The sequence below is a fragment of the Mus caroli genome, chromosome 9, assembly GCF_900094665.2.
Source record: "Mus caroli chromosome 9, CAROLI_EIJ_v1.1, whole genome shotgun sequence".
NCBI lineage: Eukaryota > Metazoa > Chordata > Mammalia > Rodentia > Muridae > Mus > Mus caroli.
In genome coordinates, this window is record NC_034578.1 from 52,997,058 (window position 1) to 53,022,125 (window position 25,068).

Genomic DNA, 25,068 nt, shown 5'->3' on the forward strand with positions numbered 1-25,068 from the left:
TATATTAATTTATTACTTATATTTATTATTTCTATCAAAACCACTAATTCTGAACAACAGTGAAGACAGGGTCAAAACTAAATCCCTTTGTACATACTTTAACTATATGCAAACCAATTTTAGCTTCTGTATTGCTTTATTTCTGAAATAGCCTTTTATTTACAACATTAACATCAGAAATGTAACCAAAGTAAAATTCAATTCAAGAGATTGAGACACACTACCTGGTTTCTAATCCCACATGCTTTTCCACGTTTTACCTCTGTAAACTAGACAGTCCTGCACCCTCCTACAAAAAGCACTGAGATCATACTGGCTGACCCAGCTAACACAATACAGGAAGTGGTCAGTGATCCAACTCAATGTCCAAATTGTTCAATAAACATTCTTAATTGCCCCCCTCCCTCAGCCCACTGCAGCTCTTTTAGAGCAATATGGCTGTTGACCTTGATTTATCTCTGACTTGCCAGATGGGCAAAGTCAGACTAAATTGAATAAGCTCTTAAAAAAAAAATAATGCCGTTTTAGAAGGGTCAGTTGGTTTCAAACAAAGGCTTTTCGTACAGTAAGCAAGTCCCATAGAGATACTTCCTCCAGGGATAACCAGTGTTTCCTGCTGGGTTCCAGCACACAAAGTGGCAAAGGAAGTGGTAAGTTAACGCACACACTACTGGTACACTGTAGTCCCTGGGGTGCCTAATCTCTGACAGAACACAGAGATTTCTGTACACTGCTAGGCCCGCATGTTTTAAGATTTTTGTTATGTTATACTATTGCAGGGTAATATGCTTAAGAACACTCAGTGAAATCCAGCTGATTCTTTTGTCTCCACAGCCATCTGTCTTGTCACGTCCTTGGTCACTTTTCATACTCCGGTCTCTCTGGCAGTCCACCTGCTGCCGTCTTTGCCTGTAGGCCCTCTCCAACTGGATCTATATGTGGTCATTAAAATAATTTTTCTCAATTCATCTCGCAAGAGAATTTGCTTTTCAGGAAGTTCACAGTGACTCCCTATTTATCAAAGCCCCAAATACCTTGGGTTGTGTGTGTGTGTGTCTCTAGATTATTCCCCAACTACAGTCCATTCTTTTGTATGCTCACAAAGAGTCTACAGATACTTGACAGTATAACTCACTGACTGCTGTAACTCCACAACCATAATGTAGATAAGCCACAATGCCAAGATTCTAATAGTTTGGAAAGATCTGTTAGGACATAGACAATTATCTATTATTACAGTCTTTTCTTCTGTGGGTTCTGGTAGTAGCATTTTCTATAAGGTATTCTAGCCCAGAAATACTGGCACAGAGACTTGCAAAAACATACATTTATATAATCAGGGTATCCCTTTTCTAAAATAATTATTTAAAAGACTGAAAGTTTTCAGATTTTAGATTTTTTTTTTCTGGTGGGGAAGTGGGGGATATTCACAGATACATAAGATAACTTGAGGACAGGACCCAAGTTTAAGTACAAAATTCAGTGATGCTTCCTTTAACTATATTTGGTACTTAAATGATTACACACACACACACACACACACATGCGAGTTTCAAGGTATAGAATTTTCAACTTGGGCATCATGCCAGAGCACAAGTGATAGATTTGTAAGCATTTCATATTTTGGAATTTTAGGTTAGGGATGCTCAACATGTATGCCAATGTATGTATATAAAAACCTTACATATATATATATATATATATATATATATATATATATATGACAATCCTACAAATAAAAGAAGTAAAAGAATACAGTAAACATGATGTTATATAATCCCAAACACTTGCAATGTTTAAATAAAAAAACAAAACCATTTAGTACACTCACTATACTACAATCTACACAAACTAAATAAAGGGAGCAGCTGCTTCAGTGAGAAGACAATGTAAATGTTCCCTTCATGAGAGACTGCAGCCAGCCATGTGTGACATTAACGAATGCTAGGCCACAGTCATATAAATTAAGTCCATACTCTTAGTGTTTAACTATTTAATCAAAACAAATAAAAGGAACCAATATATTTTAATTATTTCAAGTTTGTAACTGAAAATAAAAGGATGCATGAGTAATGTTAGGACCAGTTAACAGAACAACAGCTTTCATCTGTGTGCACACGTGTGTGTGCGTGTGCTCAGTGTGTTCCTCCAAAGGATACTGGGAAACTGAGAACCAAAATGACATCTACTTTCTCTGCCAGTTTTTCTAAGTAGCCTAAAAATAAATCTATGGGAAAGTTCAAAGACCAGAGTAAATTAGTCTAATTAGAAGGTATCATGGGTCATGGGGGAAGTTCTGCATAAATATTCTTTGGGATGTAGAAAGGAATATTGTATGGAGTATCTCACTTATGTTTTCTTTTGGATTTTTGAGATAGAGTTTCTCTGTGTAGCCTGGCTGTCCTGGGACTAGTTCTGTAGACCAAGCTGGCTTCAAATTTGGGGATCCACCTGCCTCTGCTTCCCAAGTGTGATGTGTAACCCAGGCTGGCCTAGACATTGTAACTCTCCTGCTTCCTCCATTGTCAGCAAATCCTACTGGCATGTGTCCTCACAACTGGCGCATCCCACTCTTATAAGGGAAGATGGAAACTGAGGATAAGCTCTTCGTATTAGAATCGCAAAACTGACAACAGCAGTCAGCATGTAGACAATAGATCATCAGTTAAGTACACAGCATGTCAGGCATGTACCACTGCTATCTTTTTTGATTCCCCACTACTTTATAAGGAATCACCATTCCTACTTTACATACAAGGACATTAATCTCCTGTCTTGCTCTCGGTCTATGCCATACTCTTAAGTTGCGAAAGATCTGAACTTGGATTCATCAATGGCTGACTGAGAAATCTGTTTCCTTCTATTTTTACCTTCTTCAGAAGTTCTCGATTCTTTTTACTATGATTTGGGATATCTTTCAAATTATAGACATGTGAGTTACACTCCTATACATGCTACCAAATGTGAGCTAGAGCTCAAACAGCTCCATTTTTAAGAGGCAGTTTGGAGGGCTGGACTCTCGACACTGGTTGAATGTCCTCCTCGCATGAGTGATGCACTGGGTTAGAGCTCTACCACTACAAAAATGAAAAGGAGGTAGAAGGTGGAGGAGGAAGTGGAAGGGAGGGGAGGAGGAGCAGGAGAGAGATAACAACAACAGAAGTAGTTTAGGTGCTTCTGATGTGCACCAAGGAAGGAAACAAGTACTTAGAATTAGACTGGGGAGGGGTAAATAATGTTTTAGAACCATCATTGTGCAAAACAGCTATGCATAGCTTCAGAACAGGCCTACGTTCTAACAAGTGTGTGTGAGAGGCTTTCACTGTATGGACGTGACAGTGGACTTACACAAACTGACTCACTAGTTTATATTGACTACTACTAAGTATAAGTCAGTTTATATTGACTACTACTAAGTATCCGTCATTGACAGAAAACACTAGGCACCATTATTGAACTTGTTCTTCCGCAAATTTCTTTTTACTGTATTTTGCTGGCACACATTACACCTATCCATTCTCTGTTGGTGAGATCCCTGAGTGTATGAAAGGGTTGTTCTAGTGTAAGAAATAGGAAAGCACCCTGACTCCAGAAAAACATCAGTAGGGACTGACAATATTCCAACTGATAATCACAAAAATATACAATTTATAGACAGAGACACACACACACACACACACAGAGTCACTTGCCCATTCATGCGTACATGCATGTACACTATACATACTTAAAATTTTTGTTGTTGTTGGTTTTTTTTTAAAGTGTATTTGAGATAGGGTTTCATGTAGTTCAGGATGGCTTTGAACTCTCAATGTAGCTGAAGATGACCTTGACTTGACCGTAGTGCCTCTACTTCCAGAATGCTTAGATTGTAGGCATGTGCCACCATGCTTAAGTTATATGGCACTGGGGACTGAATTCAGGGCTTCAGGAATGCTAACCAAACAATCTATCTGCCTAGCTACTTCCCAAGCCTAGTTAAGTGTTTCCAAAATAAATCTTTACCCCAAACTTAACCCCTACCTCATTTCCCACTCAGCCCCAACTGCAGGCAGGGCTAAATGAAGTTAAACTGGATAATTTTATCACACATCTAGAAAAATTTACAATAATTTTGGAAATCTATTCTAGAAAACACAGGCAAAAGAAAAAATACACAATACATTTTAGAAGACCTGCTTTCTTCTGTTTTTACCAGTCTGAATAGTATTTTGTTGATTCTTTAAAAGCCTGCACAAATATCCAGGCACCACCTATGTGCCTGCCTGGTGCCCACAGAGGCCAGAGGAGGGCACTGGATTCCCCTGGGACTGTAGTTACTGACAGTTGTGATCTACCATGTAGGAGTTGGGAATTGAACCTGGGCCCTCTACAAGAGGAACAAGTATTCTTATTGGATCAACTCTCCAGAAACAAACAAACAAACAAACAAAGAAAAAAAGGATTAAAAAACCAAATTAATCAAAATTATAGACTACATCCCTCAACCTAAACACAAAATTTTCCTATGAGATAGTCTACTGATACATAAAAGATAGTCTACTGATACATTTATCTGTGATACACATCACAGATAAATAAGATTCACCTCAGTAGTAAAAATTAAATATTAAATTATTCTATGTATCTTTTCTATGAAAAGCTCAAAATGAAAACCCATGATATAAATTTACAGAAAAATTCATTTCATAAAACACAATATCCATTGTAACAAAAATGACCAGTGTTCTGGGAATAAAAGGAATTTCTGCAAATAAACTCAGCTATTAGCACACGGACCTCATTGTGAAAGCCTGCCTTCACCTGCTAAGAGTAAGGCAATGGTGTTCCTGCTCTTATGTCCATTACATGGCTGACAGTGAAAATGGCAAACTATTAAAAGTAACATACCATTTGTATAAGACATGACTATATAGTTGTCCATTTTTTCATAATTCTAAATGTTAAAAAACATTTAAAATTACTAATTGAAGATTTTAGGATACAAAGGCAACACATAAAAATCAACTGCATTTCTATATACAGGTAATATATTAAAGGAAAGTAAAAGTACCTTTTAGTAGGGCACGGTAGTGCAAGCCTATAGTCCCAGGCTGATGAGGCAGGCACAGTGGCATGTGCCTGTAAATTGTCATTTGACAGGCAGAGGAGGAAACACTGTGGGTTCATGGACAGACTGAGTAACACAGAAAGATCTGCATCAGCAAGTGTGTCCACAGGGGGAAAACACACACACACCACATCACACACACACACACCTACCATACACACACAAACACACACACAACTGAAACATTAATAGAAGTTTAACCCAAATAAATGGAAAAACATACTATGTTCTTCAATTAGGAAACTCAACAAAGATGTCAGTTTTCCTCAAAATGATTTATAGATGTGCTAGAATACCAAAGAAACTTCTGTCTTTTTATTAAACAATCTATCATAGGCATTTTCTATATGAACAAATATCTATAACATCAATCAATTTATATAGTTATATAGTTATTTACCCTAAGATTATTATTCACCCATATGTTTAAAGTGTTTCCAATATTTCTCTGCCATAAACAGGATATAGTATACATTCTTCTAATTTAATTTTTACACCTATCTTTGTTTTTCTTAAGATAAACTGTTGGAAGTACAGCTTTTGATTTAAGAGATATATATGTTACATATAGATAATATGTATTTCTATTTTTTCAATATACATTGTCAAAATATTACCTAGGAAAACATTTATTTTCACAATTGACTTAAACCTTATTTCCTCTGAAAAGCTTTCTTCAGTTAGAGCCTTCTCGTTGTTCAATCTGTACAGCTAGTTGGCCTCATTAAATTATTATTATATTTATGGACTGTATAGGCAATTACTGCTTTAATAAGATTATGCCTGTAAGCGATCCACTAACTATGTCTTTGAGAAAATATTAGCGAGGAAACACTGCATAGTAATAAACTGATAGGCTGTAAGGCTGGAGTGAAAGGCTAAGGTAATAGATACAAGTGGGCAATTAGAGTTCCTATGGAAAGCAGCCTGTTCAGCATTCTTCGTGTGCCCATTAAAAGGCACTGGTTGCTCGTGGAGACTGAATTTCCTGTATTATCTTTGGAATTAGTCACAAAATAAGTTTCCTGAAGTTTTTTCTCAAATTCTGAAAATCATGTCTTCACTTATAAAAAAATGAAATTTAAGAAAATCATCTGGTGAACAAAGAATCTAATAGTCATTTAGGATTCTCTATTGAGCCTTGTTCCCCTTGGGCAGGAAATCATATACATTAATTAAGAATTATCCAAATTATGCATTTCTGCATTTGAAGTCACCCAAAAATTAATTAGCTAGTATCAGTCATGTCCACATTTGAAGATCTTTCAATTAAGAAAAAAGTTAATTATCTCTGTTAATGATGAAACTCACAGGACAGATAGTAGTGGACACTGTGACTGTGTTGCTATTTGATTAAGAAATTGCCTGCTGTTTACTGCCCAAATTTTATTTCTATACCCCAAGTATGTGATTGTTAAAATATGGCAGCCCATGTACTTCTAGACCCCTGCAGACGTTAAGCAAATGTAATAAAGAGGAGCATATTTTACATAACCATGTGTCAGACTAAATTTAGGCTAAGGCAGAATAAACACAACCCATATCTGATTTATATTTGACAAATACATGAATATAAGCTCCTGTTTTGAATGCCTACATGCTGTTTCCATGGCAACTGCATAAACACTCTCACAACACACACTCATCTTCATTCTTTACATCCCATTATTTCCTTGTTTTCAATCTCAAGGGAAAGCCCGATTATTCCCCATGAAAAAAAAATCAATCAATGGTTTTCTTAATCAGTGGCATTTGAAGAGTATGTGGCCCAGTTCTTTTTATGGAAAAGCAGTTTCTACCAATGCTCTCCCTATGTGACAGAAGACAGGGAGTATAATAGTAGCTTTAGGAAAAGGACGAGTACACAGTACAATGAGTAACTTTGCAGAGAGAGTGTCCATTGGAAATGCACAGCAGGCTGACCCACGGGATCACACACAGCTCCCATTTCTGTTTTGCACGTGCACACTATATAATGGAGATTCTGCTTTGGGGGAAACGTCTTTCCTTCTTATGAATTTTGGTGGTCACAGAAGAAGTTCTTTCCCTAATTTTCTTATCTGATGTGATTTATATAAAATGGCTAGCAGCTAGAGGCAAGAAAAAGACTACTGACTTCAAAACACAACAGAGGAAGGACAGAGGGACAGGTATTGTAAGGTATCCTGAGACTTCTGATTTTTCTGCACAGAAAATGATTTAATTTGCCAATACAGAGAGCTTCCTGTTTTCTTTGGTAAGCTGGCTATGGCATCCTTGCCTTGTTTCAAATCTTAGGAAAGCAGCATGCAAATAGATGCTCATCTTTAAGTATACCGGCTTTGAATGTATGTATGACCTTTGCCAGGTTAAAGAAATTCTTCTATTCCTGGTTTTCTGGGGCTTTTTCCCCCCCCAATGAACTGACCTGACATGGTATCTAATTACTACTGTTATTGTTATTTAAGACAGGGTCTCATTCTGTATCTCAGGCTGGCTTTAAACTTGCAACAATCCCCCTGCCTAGTCCTTCCAAGTATCTGGGATTATAGACATGGGAAACCATGCCCCCAGAAATACTAAATAATTTATTGAGATGGAGAATTGTGTTGATTTTTTTCCTGAACATTAAAAGAACCTGTATTCTTGGGATAAAGCCCACTTAGACACAAAGTATTACCAGTTTAGCTTCCTGTTTGGTTAATTTTTTTTTACTATTTTCTTGAGGATTTCTTGTGCCTGTGTCTTCAGTTTTCTTTCTAGTAATCTATTTAACATGTTTATGTTACATTACCGACTTCATAAAACGAGTTGGAAAGTGGAGCTGGAGAGATAGCTTGGTACTTAACTACAATGGCAAAGGACCAGTGTTCAGTTCTGAAGACACGCATGGTGACTGACAGTAAGTAGAACTGTAGATCCAGGGATCAAGCACTCTCTTCTGGCCACTATGGGCACCAGGCATGCATGTAATATACTTACATATATACAAGCAAAATAATTTATATACATAAAATACATTTTAAAAATGGGTTAAAAAGTGTTTTTGAGCCGGGCGTGGTGGCGCACGCCTTTAATCCCAGCACTTGGGAGGCAGAGGCAGGCGGATTTCCGAGTTCGAGGCCAGCCTGGTCTACAAAGTGAGTTCCAGGACAGCCAGGGCTACACAGAGAAACCCTGTCTCGAAAAACCAAAAAAANCCAGCCTGGTCTACAAAGTGAGTTCCAGGACAGCCAGGGCTACACAGAGAAACCCTGTCTCAAAAAAAAAAAAAAAAAAAAAAAAAAAAAAAAAGTGTTTTTGTCTTCTGTTAATTTGCATAGAGCTGATTATTTATTAAATATTTTATGGATTCAAATTTCTACTAAAAGGGAATTAAGCCTGGAATTGTCTTTAATAAAAACTTAATGTCAACATTAATTTCTTCAATACCTATAAGACTCTTTAGGGTCTATCAAGAAATGCTTCCTTTTAAGGCTATTAATTTATGGGCATCATGTTTTGTTAACACAGTTCCTTTCTTTTCCTTTTAGATGTGTAGGAGCTGCACTAATATTTCCCTAGTCAGTATTTCAGTAATTTATGGCTTCCTTTTTCCATCAGTTGGACAAAAGGGACAATTTATTCATCTTTTCAAAGAATCATCTTTTGGTTAATTTTATTGTTTTTGTTTTTCACTAACTTCAGTGATTTTTGTTCTTCATTAATTCCTTCTTTGTTTGCTCTAGGTTTTATTTATTCAGCTTCTTCTATTTTCATAATATAAACACTTGAGTTATTGGTTTGAGTCTCTTTCTCTCTGCTAATTAAGCACTTAAGCTTGAACTCTCACATCACTTCAGCAATATCCCACAATTCTCAGATGCTGAGGTTTCATTTTCACAAAATTAAAAATATTTTATAATTTCCCTTTTGAGTTCCTCTTAGACCCATGAGCCATTTAGAAGGACAGCTAGGGCTGGAATAATAGCTGAGTTGGAGGAGGGTTTATTGAGGATGCATGAAGCCCTGGGCTTGGTCATCAGCACTGAAGAAGGCGGTGATAAGGCACATACATGCCTCTAATTCCAACTCTCAGTAGGTAGAGGCAGGAGTATCAGAAAGTCAAGGTCAACTTTGGCAAGGACAAGGCAGGGAAGCTCTAGGCCAATCTGGATTATATGGGACTTTATTATCTACATAGTTAAGTGTTAGATACTGATTTACCAATGATTAATCCAATCATCTCCTGAGAGATACTCGGGTGGTATCCTGTTTTTGGATCTGATAAATATTCCTTCTATACACATTTGTGTAAAATGTTTGAGATCAGTTTTCCTTACTTTGATGTGTACCAAACATTAAACCAGCAGTATCACATGGCAACTTCATACTTACCTTTCTGATAAAACACCAACCTTTTATATAATGACAAACATTTCATATTCCCATGAGCAATAATAAGGCTCCAGCTTCTTTATGTTCTTGCCAAATTTTTAATTTTTTTTTTTGTCTTCTTTCATCATACATCAAAAGGAATGAAAACTAAAGTATCTGTTATTATAGCTATTCTCATCAGTGTGAAGTAGAATCTCACTCTGGCTGTTTTAGGTTTTGAATACCTGCTGGATAATTGGGGAGAGGAGGGAGATTGCAGAAGTGTCCAGGAGTCTTGGTGCCTTTACATTCTTGGCAGATGTACAGTGGAATACAGAAGAAAAAGCAGGCAAGAAACCAATCTGCAAATAAAGATACTGATGGCATTTCCTCCTCTTTGCATCAGAACAAAGGTTCTGTGTCTTGTATCGCTTCCGGTCACAGGTGTGCACTGACCTATAATACATCCTTAGTGTCTGCTATAGTGCCTAAATGGTTTTTCCCTTTTAAACGGAAAAACCAATAGAAGGAAACAAAGCTCAGGCCTGACTCCAATGAAAACAAGTTTCTTTAGTGATAAGCTTATTTTCATTTTTATAACTGACATTTTTATATGGGTTTTGTTGTGATGAGCAAGTACCAAATTGTTATTCTTTAAAATGTACAGCCCAGAATGATAATTTTTTTTCCTCCTCTATGTAGCTGCTAATACCCATATTACTAGGGTTAGAAATGAAAAGATTGCTTAACTGCAAGCACGCTTGCAGATCCGCAGTTTTTCACCATTTAAAGACATGGAAGATGGGGTAGAGAGATAGCTCAGTGGTTATAAGAGCTGGCTGTTTTCGAGAGTACCTGGGTTCATTTCCCAGCACCTGTATAGTGGCTTACAACCATCTGTAACTCCACAGTGCCCCACACAGGCATCATGCATGCACATGGTGTACAAACACAGATGCAGGGAAAGCACCTATACACATAAAACAATAAAAGAGAAACATTTAAAACTAGAGACTGAATTTCCCTTCCGGGTAGAAATAAGCAGTCTCTGCACTTAACTGCGTTCCTCCATCACTCATACGTTTAGACATATTTCAACTGTAATCAACTTCAACATTTGCTTCTTGTTACAGTTGGCACACTGAATCAGATGATGAACGTGTGTTCTGCACATCCGCACTAATCATCTCAGTCACAACTGTTACCCGGCCTGCCTTCCGCCAGCACTCCTCACCAGCGTGAGGCACTCCCAAAACAACTCCAAACAACAACAGAACACCATCAAACCAAACCAAGTCAAACCCTCAGAACTGTCCAGAGAAACCTGACCAGTTTCAGGGTCATTTTACCCTGGTATTCTCACAAGGGGAACTGTTCCCAGACGGCGTGACGAGAGTGTTACTGTGCAGTACTGTTCAGCACTGCCTTGCTGGGCATGCAAGCATAGAGACAGGCTTTCTCCATGATACAGTCATTTCTTCGTAATTTACTCTACTGGGAAGTATTTCTGTGGCAATTATTCCAATAGTAAAGAATTTTAACAACTTAAGAGTGGCTACATGTTAACAAAAATCTAGAAAAATCCATCTGAAAGTAAAGAATGATAGCCGCATTCTTCTAAAACACAGGATTTAAGGTATCATCAGGGGCACACTAGTTAGCAAGAATAAAGCCATAACTCAAAAACACATCTCCACTATTAATTGAATATCACTGAAGTTCTGGTTACATTTCTATATAAAATAACATTTCTTTTATAATATTTATAGCACAAACTGGATACAAACATTTAAAAATTCTATAATGTTATAAGGAATGTAAAACTGGCCCCAGATCTGTTACTCAATATTAATTGATATTTTGGTGATTACCTTTCACAACTGTCCAGTTAACATGATAATCTATAAGTATACATACTGAGTATGTTTAAGCTATTGAGGAAACAAAAAGACTGATAAAGTAAAACAGATGTTTCAGAAAAAAACAATTATATATCTTTCAAAAGAGTTTTGCCTATTTGCGTCAAGACTGCTGCTAATTGCAAGATTGTCTCACATGTGCAACTAGGTACAAAACAAACAAGTCCAGTTGGAATCTTTACAAAGTAGAATAAGTCAAGGTGGACTCATGGCTAAGAGTTCAGGGTATAAAGTCAGGACAGCCTACTTCTATCTTTAGTCATCTGATAATGATCAATTCAATTAACTTCTTGAGGATAAGTTTCCCTGTAAAAGCAAAATGGTACTCTTCAATAAACCCTAAGTCAAGCAGGGTCAGGAGAGTTAAGCATAACACACATGTCACAGAATCAACACTTAGATCTCTCCGACATTCTAGGTTGACAATATTTTAGTACTTGGAAGAGAGGCTTTTGACAGGTAATTAGGTCAAGAGGGTAGCGTCCTGATTAATGGATTAGTGCTCTCAGACAAGGAAGGCTAGAAACCTGTTTGTGCCTTCTAGGACACAGTGACAAGAAGCCATTCATGAGCCAAGATACATGCTCTCACAAGACTCTAGTCCATAAGTGCCTTTATCACAGACTCTCTAGCCTTCAGAAGCATGAGAGACAAATTTCTCTTGTTTCTAAGTCATCTAGAGAATGGCATTTTCTTTAAAAAAAAAAAAAAAACTCTAAAGCAGCATATGCTGGTTTGAATAAAATGTCCTCAATGTGCAAAGAGCGGATGATTTTGGAACACTCAGTACTAAATGGGATGCCTTCACCAAATTCCTTCCCTCAGGGCACAGAGAGGTATGTAGGAGAGGAGGCAGAAAGATTCTGAGCAAGAGGGAAAGGATGACTCCAGGGAATCAATGTGTTCCAGATACCACAGGACTAATGCACTGCTGAACTCACAGACTGTGGCAGCAGGAACAGGGTCTGCACAGGTTCAAGCCAGATGGGGTCCTAATACTGAGAGGGGAAGTGAACACAAGCTCTCACTCCTAAATAAAAAGCTATCTCCAACTGACATCCACTTGGAAAGGAAATATTAGCTTTCTCCAGCAGGGTCTCACTAGGCATATTAGCCACATTTAAGAGTAGGCTCCATGCCAGGAAGTAGGTAGCCAATATGAAACAAACTCAGGTATTTTTGTAGACTTGTCTTACAATGCTTTGTTTGGACATTTTTTTTTGTTTTACTAGCATTTTGCTTGTATACTATGGTTTCTGATTTTGTGTTGTTAGACTTTGTGTATGTGTTTGTGTATTTCTTTTTACTATAATTATTCTGATTTTTATTTGCCTGTTTGTTTTCTAAAACTCTGGAAAAAGGTACGTTAAGGAGTTGGGAGATGAGGAGGTGGCGAAGATCTGAGAGCAGATGTTGAAAGGGGAAATTGATCAGAATATATTGTATAAAGATTTTTAAAAAGAAAATTAAAATCCCATCATCTCTGGCATTTGAATATTTGGTCCCTATTGATGGTGCTAGCTGGGGAAGGCTTAGGAGGTGTGGCTTTGTTGGAGGAGGCATGTCATGGAAGAGGGCCTTGAGAATTTAAAGACTGCTATTTCAAGGTTTTTTTTCCCAATAATTCCTATTGGTGGTTCAAGATGTGAGCCCTCAACTTCCTTTTCCTTTGCTCTGCCAGCATGGACACTAAGTCTCTGGAGTCATAAGTTCAAATAACTCTTTTCATATGAATTGTCTTCAACAGGGAGTTTTATCACAGCAATATAAAAGTAGTTAACACACAGCATATTAAGGGCTAATCTCAATGCTTGCCATCCCATAAACATTCAGTAACACTAATTACTGTTATTATTTAAGTTGTTTTGACTGAGCAAATTCAACATGGGCTTCCCTCTATATGGATGGTTTTCCTAATTTTAGGTACTGCAGTGGATGCTTCTGAGGCCTATTAAATGTGACAAGTGTAAGGTCAAGTCTAAGTCAAGCTAAAGCTGTTCGGTGTACTCTTTCCCATCTATGAGGACCACAGCTTACAGCTAATGAAATGAACTTAACACCTGACGCTTGACTTGACTTAAGCATGGAAGTTAAGCTTGACTTAACCTTAATATTACATAGCTAGAATGTCACCCTTTACATTTTATCTTCTTTAAAGAGGCCATGATACTTTGTTGAACTAAAGATCTAAGTTTCTTATGATTGTTTGATTTTAAATTTGAACAACTAAATCTTGTTCGAATCTTTTTAGACTGTATATTTGCGACATCTGGCTTAGATGATAACATATAGATGTAGATGGCTCTTTATGTACCTCCTGGACGTGGGACACAACTTCAGCACTGGGCTAGGTAGAAGAAGCAACACTCATGCTTTACTTTGTAGAGAAGTGAAGTTTTAAATTCTTCCCTATTAATTTTTTACCCACGATAGCAAATTTAGTAGTTTATAACATGCCAACTAATGGCTAGAAAAGTACAATTGATACTGTGAATTTAATGATCCTGCCCAAAGTTAGTGAAAAACATTGAGAAATAGATTTAAATGACATTAGGAATTCTAAAAAATATGGTAAACATACTATAATAAAACCTGACAACATTGTATGGTTTCAGTTTGCTAATAAGAATTATTAAAGATAATTATTAAAGATTATAGGAGTAGATAGACTAAAAATATAATAAGCTTACTTTATTAATGGAGACTTCATTGCTTTTCATGCATTTTTACACCTGAATGCGTGAACACTGAGTACTTCAATCTCTGCTGTGTTTGAAAGGTTGCTTCCTAGAATGCAAGGGTTTTGTTTGTTTGTTTTTAATAGTGGCAGAAGACCAGAAAGAATTAACTGGACATTTACAAAGCGATGAATGTGACTATGTGGCTATGAAAGACAAGGTGACAGAAAAGCTCTAATTACAAGTAGAATTGGAGAATGTTTTAAAATCTTTCTTCTTAAATCAGTGCAGAAAATAGTAATTAGAATACCTATTCATGCTTTGGTACATTATTCCTGAACTTAAACAATTTCCTTAAAACAAGTCCTACGTATCTTGGAATCATCAGGGCTAGTACATAACCCAGGACTAGTACATAATCCAGGACTAGTACATAATCCAGGACTAGTACATAGTACAGGACTAGTACATAGTACAGGACTAGTACATACTCCAGGACTAGTACATACTCCAGGACTAGTACATAATCCAGGACTAGTATATAACCCAGGACTAGTACATACTATAGGGCTAGTACATACTCCAGGACTAGTACATAATCCAGGACTAGTACATAATCCAGGACTAGTACATAATCCAGGACCAGTACATAATCCAGGACCAGTACATACTCAGGACTAGTACATACTCAGGACTAGTACATACTCAGGACTAGTACATACTCAGGACTAGTACATACTCAGGACTAGTACATANAGTACATACTCAGGACTAGTACATACTCAGGACTAGTACATACTCAGGACTAGTACATACTCAGGACTAGTACATACTCAGGACTAGTACATAGTACTGTCCATTGATTAGCTTTTCACATTCCCTGCATTTTACAACATGGAAATAGATGTAGTCAATTATTCTCATTTACTAATGCATAGTACTCAAGCAAGCAAATGGTTACAACTCAAAAGTAAATGACAACCAGTGACAATAAAAGTTACAGTTTGAGGTTAGAGAGAGAACCCAGTTGATAAAGCATTTGCCTTGTAAGCACGAAGATGTACATTCATATTCAGAGTGTCCACATAAATGCTGCATAGGTGTAAAAGCCCTCCTGTCGTAGCAGAGCTTGGGAGTTAAACAGAAGGCCTATGAATAGCCTGGCAAGCTCTGGGATCAACTGAGAACCTCTACTTCTGGTGGTTCATTTTAACTAACAACTAACAACACAACTTAGAATCACCTGGGAAGACAGTTTCTGGAACTGTCTAGATCAGGCCTGCCTACGGTCGCATCTTTGGGGCATTATCTTGACTACATTAACTGAGGAGAAGACAGACGCACCCGCTATGGGCTAGCACTATTCCCTAGGCAGGGAGATCCTGACTGTGGAGAATGTAAGCTGAGCTGAGCATATGAATGTGTGCATTCATGCCCTGTGTGCTCGTCCTATGGATGTGACTAGCTACTTCAGGTTGCTGCAATGAGAGACTCTACTCTGGAACTCACAGCTAGAAATAAACCATTTCTCCCTTGAGTTGCTTTTGCAAAAGAAATGAAACAGAGGTACTGTCTCAGTCCATAAGGAGAGGAGTGCTGAGGAAGATCCCTGATGTCAACCTTGGGAACGCATTCACAGATACATACCATACACACGCACACGTATGCACACGTATGCACAGACCACACACAAATACCAGAAAAAGCTGTAAACATGAATCTTTATAAACATGCATTCAAACAATGGCCCAAGATCAAGAGTTAAGCAACTCATTATCCCAAGTCTTCCCAAATGTGTGCTCAGCCCTGCCTGCCACCTAACAGGCTTTTAAGTATCAAGAGGAGAAGAATGTTCACAGGATCTTCAAAAAGAAATATTGTTTCTATTCTAGATGTTCATGCCTTTCCTTTTCAATTCCTGAACTTTTTTTTTCTTTTAAGGTAGAAAGGGCCAAAAAAGAAACTAAATATGAAATTAAAATTTCAAACATAAGAGAACAAATCTGATATAAAGTAAGGAAACTAAAATGTAACTCAGAAGACGGGTGTCTATGGAAAGAACTACTAAATCCTTCGGGCACTGAGCTTCCCTTTTGGCGAGGGAGAGCATACTTGGTGAAGGGTGGGTGACAGACGTACAGACCATATTGCTCTTCAAGTAGCTTCTGGTTCTTGCTGAGAAGCAGGAGTAAAGCCTCGCAATCCTTCTAAACAAGCAGGAAGGACCAATTAAGCCCAACTCCCTTACGCTGTAAGATTAACAGGGTCTTCCACAGTAGATGATGACCAACAGTTAAACTTAGGAAGGAGTCTTTCAAGTGCTCTAAAACGCTCGTGGAACAACACGATAGGAGAATTATGGTTACCATTTAATGCTGAAGCACTTCCTTCATTCTGGTGAGCAAGGTCATTCGGCAGCAAGTGCTACATCCCTTTACAGTTTCAAAGTGATTCAAATCTTCGTATGATGAATGTCCTTTCTTCCTTGCCTCTCATTCCTATATTCTGAAGGTACCGATGTTTACTGTAGGAGAGAGAGAGAGAAAAAAAAAAAACAAGTTAGATAAAAGGCAGAGAAATTTAAATACATTGCATTTGTTTCTTTGTCCTTGGATATTCTGAATTTTACCCTCATTCAGCAGTCACGAATAATCTAATTAATTTAAGATTTAACCTTCTTATTTAGGTGGAGACAAATACAACCTCACACACCTGAGAACTCCCCTGTCATACTTAACAAAAAAACAAGTTATCTTCAAGAACCAAAATACTGATGACAAAGATTTTTGAAAATGTTATTTGATTGTCCTTAAGACTCTTTTTACAAGAAACATGTGGCTATCTATTGAATGGAAAATATTTGTTCCAGCTATCTCCAAATGAGAATATTTAATTAGCCAGTTAGCAATGTGAAATTTAAGCATAAAATATATTTATGAACAAGCTGAAAATAGTTATAAAAATTAACATTTTTAAAAAACTCTACTTCTGACTCTTGGGCATTCAATTTAAGAATTCTAAACTGGCCAAATCCCCAGTTTGGTTTTGGCACAACACTCATAAAAAAGTGACTAGAAGAGAAAGTGAAAGATGACTACTATTACTCTAAAATGATTCCTGGGGATTGAGAGATGGCTCAGCCGTTAACGGATAGGCTCAGAACCAAAATATAAAAAGATTTCTGATTATGCTTACATAGAATAAAATTAAATCCTTCAATACATTTTAAATTTTAAAAAGCACTTAAAAAAAAAAAGAGAGAGGCTTTGGAGCATAGCTCTATCAAAAGCTATCTAAATTGAACACAGCTGTGGTCCTCTTAATGTTTTACAGTGTTTAAACATTCATGTGACACAGTATTAAGCAGGATGTAAGGATTACCAAAATATGTAAGTCTTGAAGAATGGTGACAAAATTATTTAGTCATCTTTCCACTGTAAGTCCTTAGAAAAGAAAAATGTACTTTAAGCAACTTTTAGTTTTAAAATCAAGTATAAAAAAAGTACTCGTCGGGCATGGTGGCGCATGCCTTTAGTCCCAGCACTTGGGAGGCAGAGGCAAGCGGATCTCTGAGTTCGAGGCCAGCCTGGTCTACAGAGTGAGTTCCAGGACAGCCAAGGCTACACAGAGAAACCCTGTCTTGAAAAAAAAAAAGTACTCAGTGACAGAAAAGTAATTTCCCCAAGGACAGGTGTTGGCTGCTCTTTCAGTACCTGACTAAAAGCCCCCCAAATGATTTCTGCTGAATATCTTATTCCTGAACTTGCTGATGACCAAGTATAATAGACATAAAATGAAAACATAAAAGGAAAGTGCTATAAATGTGTTTAATTCAATCTTTTCATTTTAAATGTCTGATCTGTAGATATGATACAGCTAGGGCCTTAAATCTTTATGCACTCTGAAACTTGACTCTTAATGGAGAGTTTAATCCATTTATACTTCATTTAAATTCTGAAATGCTTGGGTGCAAAATGTTTTACCATTTAAATGTTTCCTATTTCTACTGTTTCTGTCCCTTGTTAGTTTTGTTTATCTTTCATTGCCTTGATTTCAGTAAAATATTTTTCAACAGCTTAGAGATTACAATATACATTCTCAAATTGTCATAGTTTAAAGTTATTAACAAGCAAATAAGAATCTTGAAATATCACCCATATACTGTAATTCTCCCTTTGTATACTGTAATCACGAATTAACCTGCTATATACATTATAAAACCACAGTCAACTGTCTTTTATTTATTTTATTTACTTATTACTTGAGAGGTTCCGTCTCTTTTATAGAACCACCTTTCAATCTAATACTACTTACTGTCTGTTAGTTTAAAAATTCTCAGCATTTTAATGGTGTACTTATATTGACTAGGGACTACCTAATTTTTCACTTGTCTGAATTTATATTTGTTTTATTTTCAAAGAACACATTGATTGAAAACTGATTTCTGAGGTGAGAACTTTTTAAAGCTGGGTGGTGCCACTACTTAAGAATCTGAGATAGAAAGACTTTAAGGCCTGAGTCTAAGCCTGGTCTTGGTACCACACTGAGAGCCCATGGTTGCAGGATACAGCTGCGGAGCAGAAGTTAGAGAACTTCTTGTGCAAATTCTGGTTCCTTTCCTCCCACTTTTATTGGAGAGGCTGGATGTAGAGGTCAAAGGAGAACGTGCAGGAGTCTGTCCTTTCTTTCTAGCTCAGGGGTTCCAGGGATTAAACACAAGTTTTCAGGATTAGCAGCAAGTTCCTCTAACAACTGAGATGTCCCACAGCCCTATTTCAAGTTTCTTAGCCACACTTAAAATAGCTGATTTTTAAGTTAATGTTTACTAACCTCAACATCTAGATTTCTTCCCTCTTATATGGTAATTTATCTGTCTCATCACATGTGACCTGGAACAGTATGGATAGTGTCCTGCAGTCACTACAGACTCTTTCTTTCTTGAATGACATTCATTTCTCTGCTGACATGAAGTTAAACACTGAGCTTCTAGAAACTGCAGCCTTGTTTAATCAGGGAGGCTATGTTTCAGTTTTCCCCTTAATTCTGGGATAACTCCTTTAGTACAGTTCCACATGTTGTGGTGACCCCAAACCAAACTTTGCTACTGTTATGAAATGTAATATAAGTAGTTCTGGAGATAGAAGTTTGCCAAAAGGATCACAACCCACAGATTCGGAGGTAGTGGGTCACAAAGTTAGTAAGTTAGTCTTAAATCATCCAGGAAATAAAGTATTTTTATAACTCTCTTTCTATCTCTCCACACAGACACACAGACACACACACATGTATACACACACACACATACATTCTAAAATGACTAAAGAGTAAGTATGTCTGTGTATAGTTAGTTACATTGTACTGTTGATGACTTACATGTTAGCATATTAGATATCAGCACAAATTATGCAACAGGTTCTTTTTACTTACTCATCTTTCAGCCAACCACATATAAATAAATTATATATTTAGAACTTGCTATGGTTAAAGTTGGTGTTAAAGACAAGAACAAACTCTGTTTGAAACATGTTTAAAACCAAGTGGTGGTTGGCACATGCTTTTAATCCCAGCATTCAAGAGGCAAAGGCAGAAGCAAGTAGATCTCTTAGTTTGAGGCTAGCCTGGTCTACAAAGCTAGTGCGTTCAGGACAATCAAGGCTTTCAAATATATTTTCTATTCTATGGGCCAACCAAGATATGTAGAAGGCATTCCAGAAGAGCAGGCAATAATCAAAGAAGCTTTGGTCCAGGATTGAAAACTTGGGATAGAAAATCCAGAATCTTTAAGTGGAATCGATATGAAATTCAAAAATCTTTTTTTTTTCTTTTCTTTTCTTTTCTTTTTTTTTTTTTTTTTTGGTGTTTTCGAGACAGGGTTTCTCTGTATAGCCTAGGCTGTCCTGGAACTCACTTTGTAGACCAGGCTGGCCTCTAACTCAGAACCTTTTGTTTATTAAAGCAAAGTCAACTTCATCACAAAATAACTGTGATGGACAGCAGTGACTGTCATGTCAACTGGACAGATCTAGATAAACCTAGGAGACAAGCCTGTAAGAAAATTTCTAGACTGGGTTAACTGTGGTGGGAAGACCTACTCTAAATGACAGTGCCATCAATTAAGGACTGGGATACTGGACCAAAAGTAAATTGAACAACAGAATTTGCCTCTCTTTTCTTCCTAACAGAGGATGCCAGATGCCTCTGCCACCATGTGTGTATACGTGCGTGTGTAAGGGAGTATGTGTCAGGGAGACAGAGACAGACAGAGAGACAAAGACAGAATTTTGGTTTCTTTAAAAAAAAAAAAACAGAACTATTATAATAGGTTTACAGTCTAGTCCCAGGTGTGGGGTGTGCTGCTTCAGTGTCCCTAGCAGCTGACTATGAATTGTCTTGTGCTCTAACAGAGGCATGGTTTTGCAATATTAATATTGCAAATAATTGCAGATAGCTTCTGCAATATGTGGCATTTGGAATTCTGGGGATTTTTCATAAGGTATATAAAGGCCAGGGCTGGTCATAGTTGGTCATTTGGGAGGGTTGGTTGCTGTTTGGTAGTAGTCATGGTCGAAGAAGAAACAAAAAGAAAGAAATTAGATTTAAGAATCTTTCTCTCCAACATAGTATTAGGAGTTGAAAGGGTGGAGAATGGTGGAAGAAAGAAGACCCCACAAAGTGGCAAAAGACAGCTATCGAGAGGGACAAGAGACAGGGAGAAAGAGGGACAGACAGACACTGACTGACTCACTATGCTGCTCAGGTTGATATCAAACTCCACAGCTCAGCCTGAGTAACTGAGAATACAGACACATGCCATCGTGTCCGGCTTCTAACATAACTTCTGTACTACAGTCTCTCTCAAAAGTCCTATAGACCCAAACATGTTTGCTTTATTATTAAACTTAATAATAGGGAATAGTTTTAAGTAAAAATATCACAACTGAAGTACAACAATCTCCTGGGGATCCAACATCTCACTGGAAACTATAGTTAGAGCAGGGACAGTCAAAGCCATGGAGCTAGGAGCCAAGCCAAACTTGCCACCTGCTTATTTATAGTCTACAAGCTAAAAATAGTTTTTATATTTTAAAACAATTGAAAAAATCAAAAGGAGAGTATTTTGAGCATAAAAATTATATGAGATTTAAAGTTCATTATCTAAAAATAAGGTTTCCTAAGAACACAGCCAGTTCTTTTGTTTATGTATCATCTACGGTTGCCTTTGAACTATATAAGGGCGAGGGTAAGTAGCGATCAGAGCATAGTAAGCTAACTGCCTGCAAAGTCTCCCTTTATAATTAATGTTTTCCAATTCCTGACACAATCTAAGTTCAGTTCAGTATCACTATCCTCTAATGTAAGAGGAAATACGTTTTAAAATGCTAACGGCCTTAATGGGCGTTTCTCAGTGGGCATTTTTGTTTGTTTTATTTCTTTTTGTTCTTTGGATAGAGTGAGAGTAAGAGACAGAGACAACGAGATAGCGAGGAGATAGGTTTGGGTGAGTAGGGAGCTGGGCAGAGTGTGGGAGGAGGGAGAAACATGATCAAAATATATTATGAGAAAAAAATTAAATAAACTCTAGGTCAAATAGTTTATTTTAGGTCCTTACCCACTGTTACTTTATACCTTTATACTTGTAAGGAAACATTAAATAGTATTTTTATATTTACAGTTATTATCCAATAATATGAAGTCAGTTTTATACTAAAAAAAAAAAAAAAACCCTTTTTTGTTGATTTATAAAATTTGTTAGGTATGACAATCATTGTCTTCTGACCAGTTCTGATTTAAAGTTGTAATGGGCTCTTTGAGTTGAAATGTAAATAACATTTTCCACAGTAGAAACAAGATTATTCATAACAATAGTGATTAAAAATAGCTTTGGAATCTGAGAGCTTTGGAATTTTGCAAAGGTGTTATAACTCGTTCTAGAATGATTCCACATCTTCTTTTGACCACGAGGGAGTAAACACGTCCGGAATGATCCTCCCACTGCAAACAAGAACCACATGGTAAAGAAAACAGGAAAAGACCATTTCAGACTCAGGCGTGGGGACCAGGACTGCAGAGAAGGAAGAAACAGAGCTTCCCTCTCTGGCAGGAAGCGGTTTCCACTGCAGCACAGTAAGAACCAAACAGAGCCTTGTAATCCTGTTGACTTGAGCAGAACTTGAGAAGAGGCCTGTGTGGCTGGAGATCACACAGCAGAGCTGCTGAGAGAGCGAACGGGTTCCTAGAATTGGAACCGGGTTCCTGAGTGTCAGCCACACGAACACTTGTATGCAACGGTAGCGTTTCTCGAAAGGATGAAAGTCCGAGGAAATAAAGTTACCAAGGAATAAAAACATAAATGATTCTCAAAGATGACACTGAGCAGAAAATTAACAAATTCTCTCTAGCATGAAGGGAAAAACCTTACTAAATATACAAACCAACCAGGAGGACCACAGATGGGCCACATCACAGACACATCACAGTCTTGGGGGTGGGGAGGAGAGGGCTACTCTGGACTTGTATGGAAGTCATCTGAGCTTAGGCTAGAAGGGAACAAATTGGTATGCAATTAGCAAGTTGTCTTTCAGGGAAAGTCCAATGTTCTTTAAAGAAACAAAATTTAAAACCTAGGAATAGAAAATTCACAGCTATCTGTCATTTAATGAAACTACTGGATATTTTAAGAGGCAGTAAGACTGTAATTCATAACCAGAAAAATATCCATCTAGAGACACTAAGAAATGAGACAATTAGCAGGCAAAACATATAAAGTGATTCTTTAATTCTGTTCTTCGAATGGTCCAGGATATAAATGAAAACAGGAACACGGTGAGTGTAAGTGAATTTGAAGATTTTCAAAACAAAACTAACAAATAAAAATGTAAGATTTAAGAGGAAATTGCATGGAATAGACAAAGAATAGTTTATATTCTGAAGAAAAGAGGCATTGGTGAACTTACAGACAGAGCAACAAAATTACCCAAAGGGAAGTGCAGAGAGCAAGAGTGGAGGAAAAAGGGTAGGCTAGAGAGATGGCTTAGGGAGTGAAGGCACTTGCCACCAAGCTTGAAGAGTTGATGGCCAGGACTCACATGATAGAGGACTCCACAAAGTTACTTCACAAACTGGCTTTTCGATCTTGACAAGTGTATCATTGTACACACGTACATGTACACACACACCAAAAATCAAAAGAAAAACCAAAAACTGACATAGTGAAAAAGACCACTCTTGTAAAAACCACATCTTATGAGGCACGATGTGATGCCGTTCTAAGAAAAGAGATGTATTACATTCATAGAGCAAGAACTAAAACAACAAGAGCCAAGGACATAGACTCGAAAATAAACTGATGGGGGCCCAAATGAACCAAGAGAAGAAACTAAATGGAATCTAACAGCACGATTACTTTGAAGGGATGAGTAACAGAGAACAAACTAGTGAGAGGACAGATTCAATACAAAAACAATTAATATATTAAATATAAATTCTCTTCCATATCGAGCTAGGACTAAATCCAAAGCCTTGTACATGCTAAGCAAGTGCTCTACTACCACAGACGTATATGTCTTGCTCTAAATCTTCAATGTATAGGGCCAAATTTATAACTGGGTCATGGTGACCCATGTAAGAGGAATGGGACGTAGAATTTTGAGTTTGGGCTTGCCTGGGCTACATAGCAAGATCATGTCTCAAAACAAAACAACAACAAAATCTCCAAGTAAATAATTAAGACATAAAAAGTTTAAGATCCAAACATATATTATTCCCCTCGCTCTTCCCCCCATCCCCCGACACACACACAAATAAGGCAACAGGTTGAAATTAGAAAGACAAAAAAACCTTTAATGTTAATATGGAACAGCCCCATTTAAAGTACAGTAGAAGACTTATTGTCAGAGATTGAAGGGCATTTTAGAGTCTACAAGAGAATGTATTCAAAAAGTGGGGAAATCCTAAGTGTACACGCCAGAGGTACAAAATGAGTGAAGCAAAAGCTGTCAGAAACCATGGGCAGATGCCAGCACTGCTGAAGACACCAGATTCCCATGAATTAAAAGAACAAGTGTTCCAAACACACAGAAGGGAGATCTGAGAAAGCTGAGCATCACTGAACACTGAGCATCGCTCAGCTCTGAGCATCACTCAACACTGGTCCACAGCAGCGCGGTGCCTTTAGGATGACCAAGGCATTTCTCAGAACACACCGCTGCCTCAACAAGAATAAGGCTGTATAAACCAAAGGAACGGAAACCACATGAAATCAAGTCAGAAAACAGCAAGAGAGAGATTCTACAAAGCCCCAAACATTCAGAAATCAAACAATATACTTCTAAAATAATCTATACAGTAAATGAGAAAATCATAGGAAAATATAAAATAATTTGAGTCAAATAAAAGTGAAAATCTAAATACAAAATCTGTGAGATACTTCTCCTAAGATGTTCTGGGCACATTTATAGTTTCTTCTACTTTTATTAGGGAGGTAAAAGACTAAAAGCAATTGCCTAAGATTCTATGGGGGCGGGGGGAAAGCAAATTAAATCAAAATAAGTGGATAATAACAAAAACTAAACAAATAAATAAAATAGTCAAAAACCAGAGAAAAATCCATGAAACTGAAGACTGTTTTTTTTTTTTTTGAGCAAGTATTAATAGCACTAAGAAATCTGTGGCTAGACTGAACAAAAGACAGAAATCAGTACTGAAGCAAAGGATGAAAGAGAATTCATTAACAATAATGAGGCTAACACTTCAGAAACACCAAAGAGAAGCCATAAGGGAACTTCAAGTGAAACGGTGAAAGTCTTCAATTTAACAAAGAATGTTCCATGCTGAGTTGCTAAGATCTGCAATAGGGACAGAAGATGGTTTATTTATAGTATGACAAGTGCCTTGCTTTCAGCTACTTACTGGAGGTCCCGCCCAGTGTCCCCCACAGACAAGGGCAAGGGGCACTGCTACATAAAAAGATAATATATAGCAAAGGAATGCAATGTTGGCTACAGGAATCTAGGTGTGATGCAATGCC

General features: G+C 37.3%; 1 protein-coding gene across 2 annotated transcripts in view; it reads right to left on the minus strand.

Annotated features, from left to right (window-relative positions):
• The window catches only part of Peak1 (pseudopodium enriched atypical kinase 1), a 215,836-nt gene that overhangs the window by 99,046 nt on the left and 91,722 nt on the right, over window positions 1–25,068 (minus strand). The window contains exon 3 of one of the 2 annotated variants that reach the window (XM_021173067.2): window positions 16,409–16,566. The gene's annotated coding sequence lies outside the window, so the exon portion shown is untranslated. Of the gene's footprint in view, window positions 1–16,185; window positions 16,378–16,408; window positions 16,567–25,068 lie in introns of those variants that run through there. The other variant, XM_029482036.1, reaches the window with a different exon arrangement.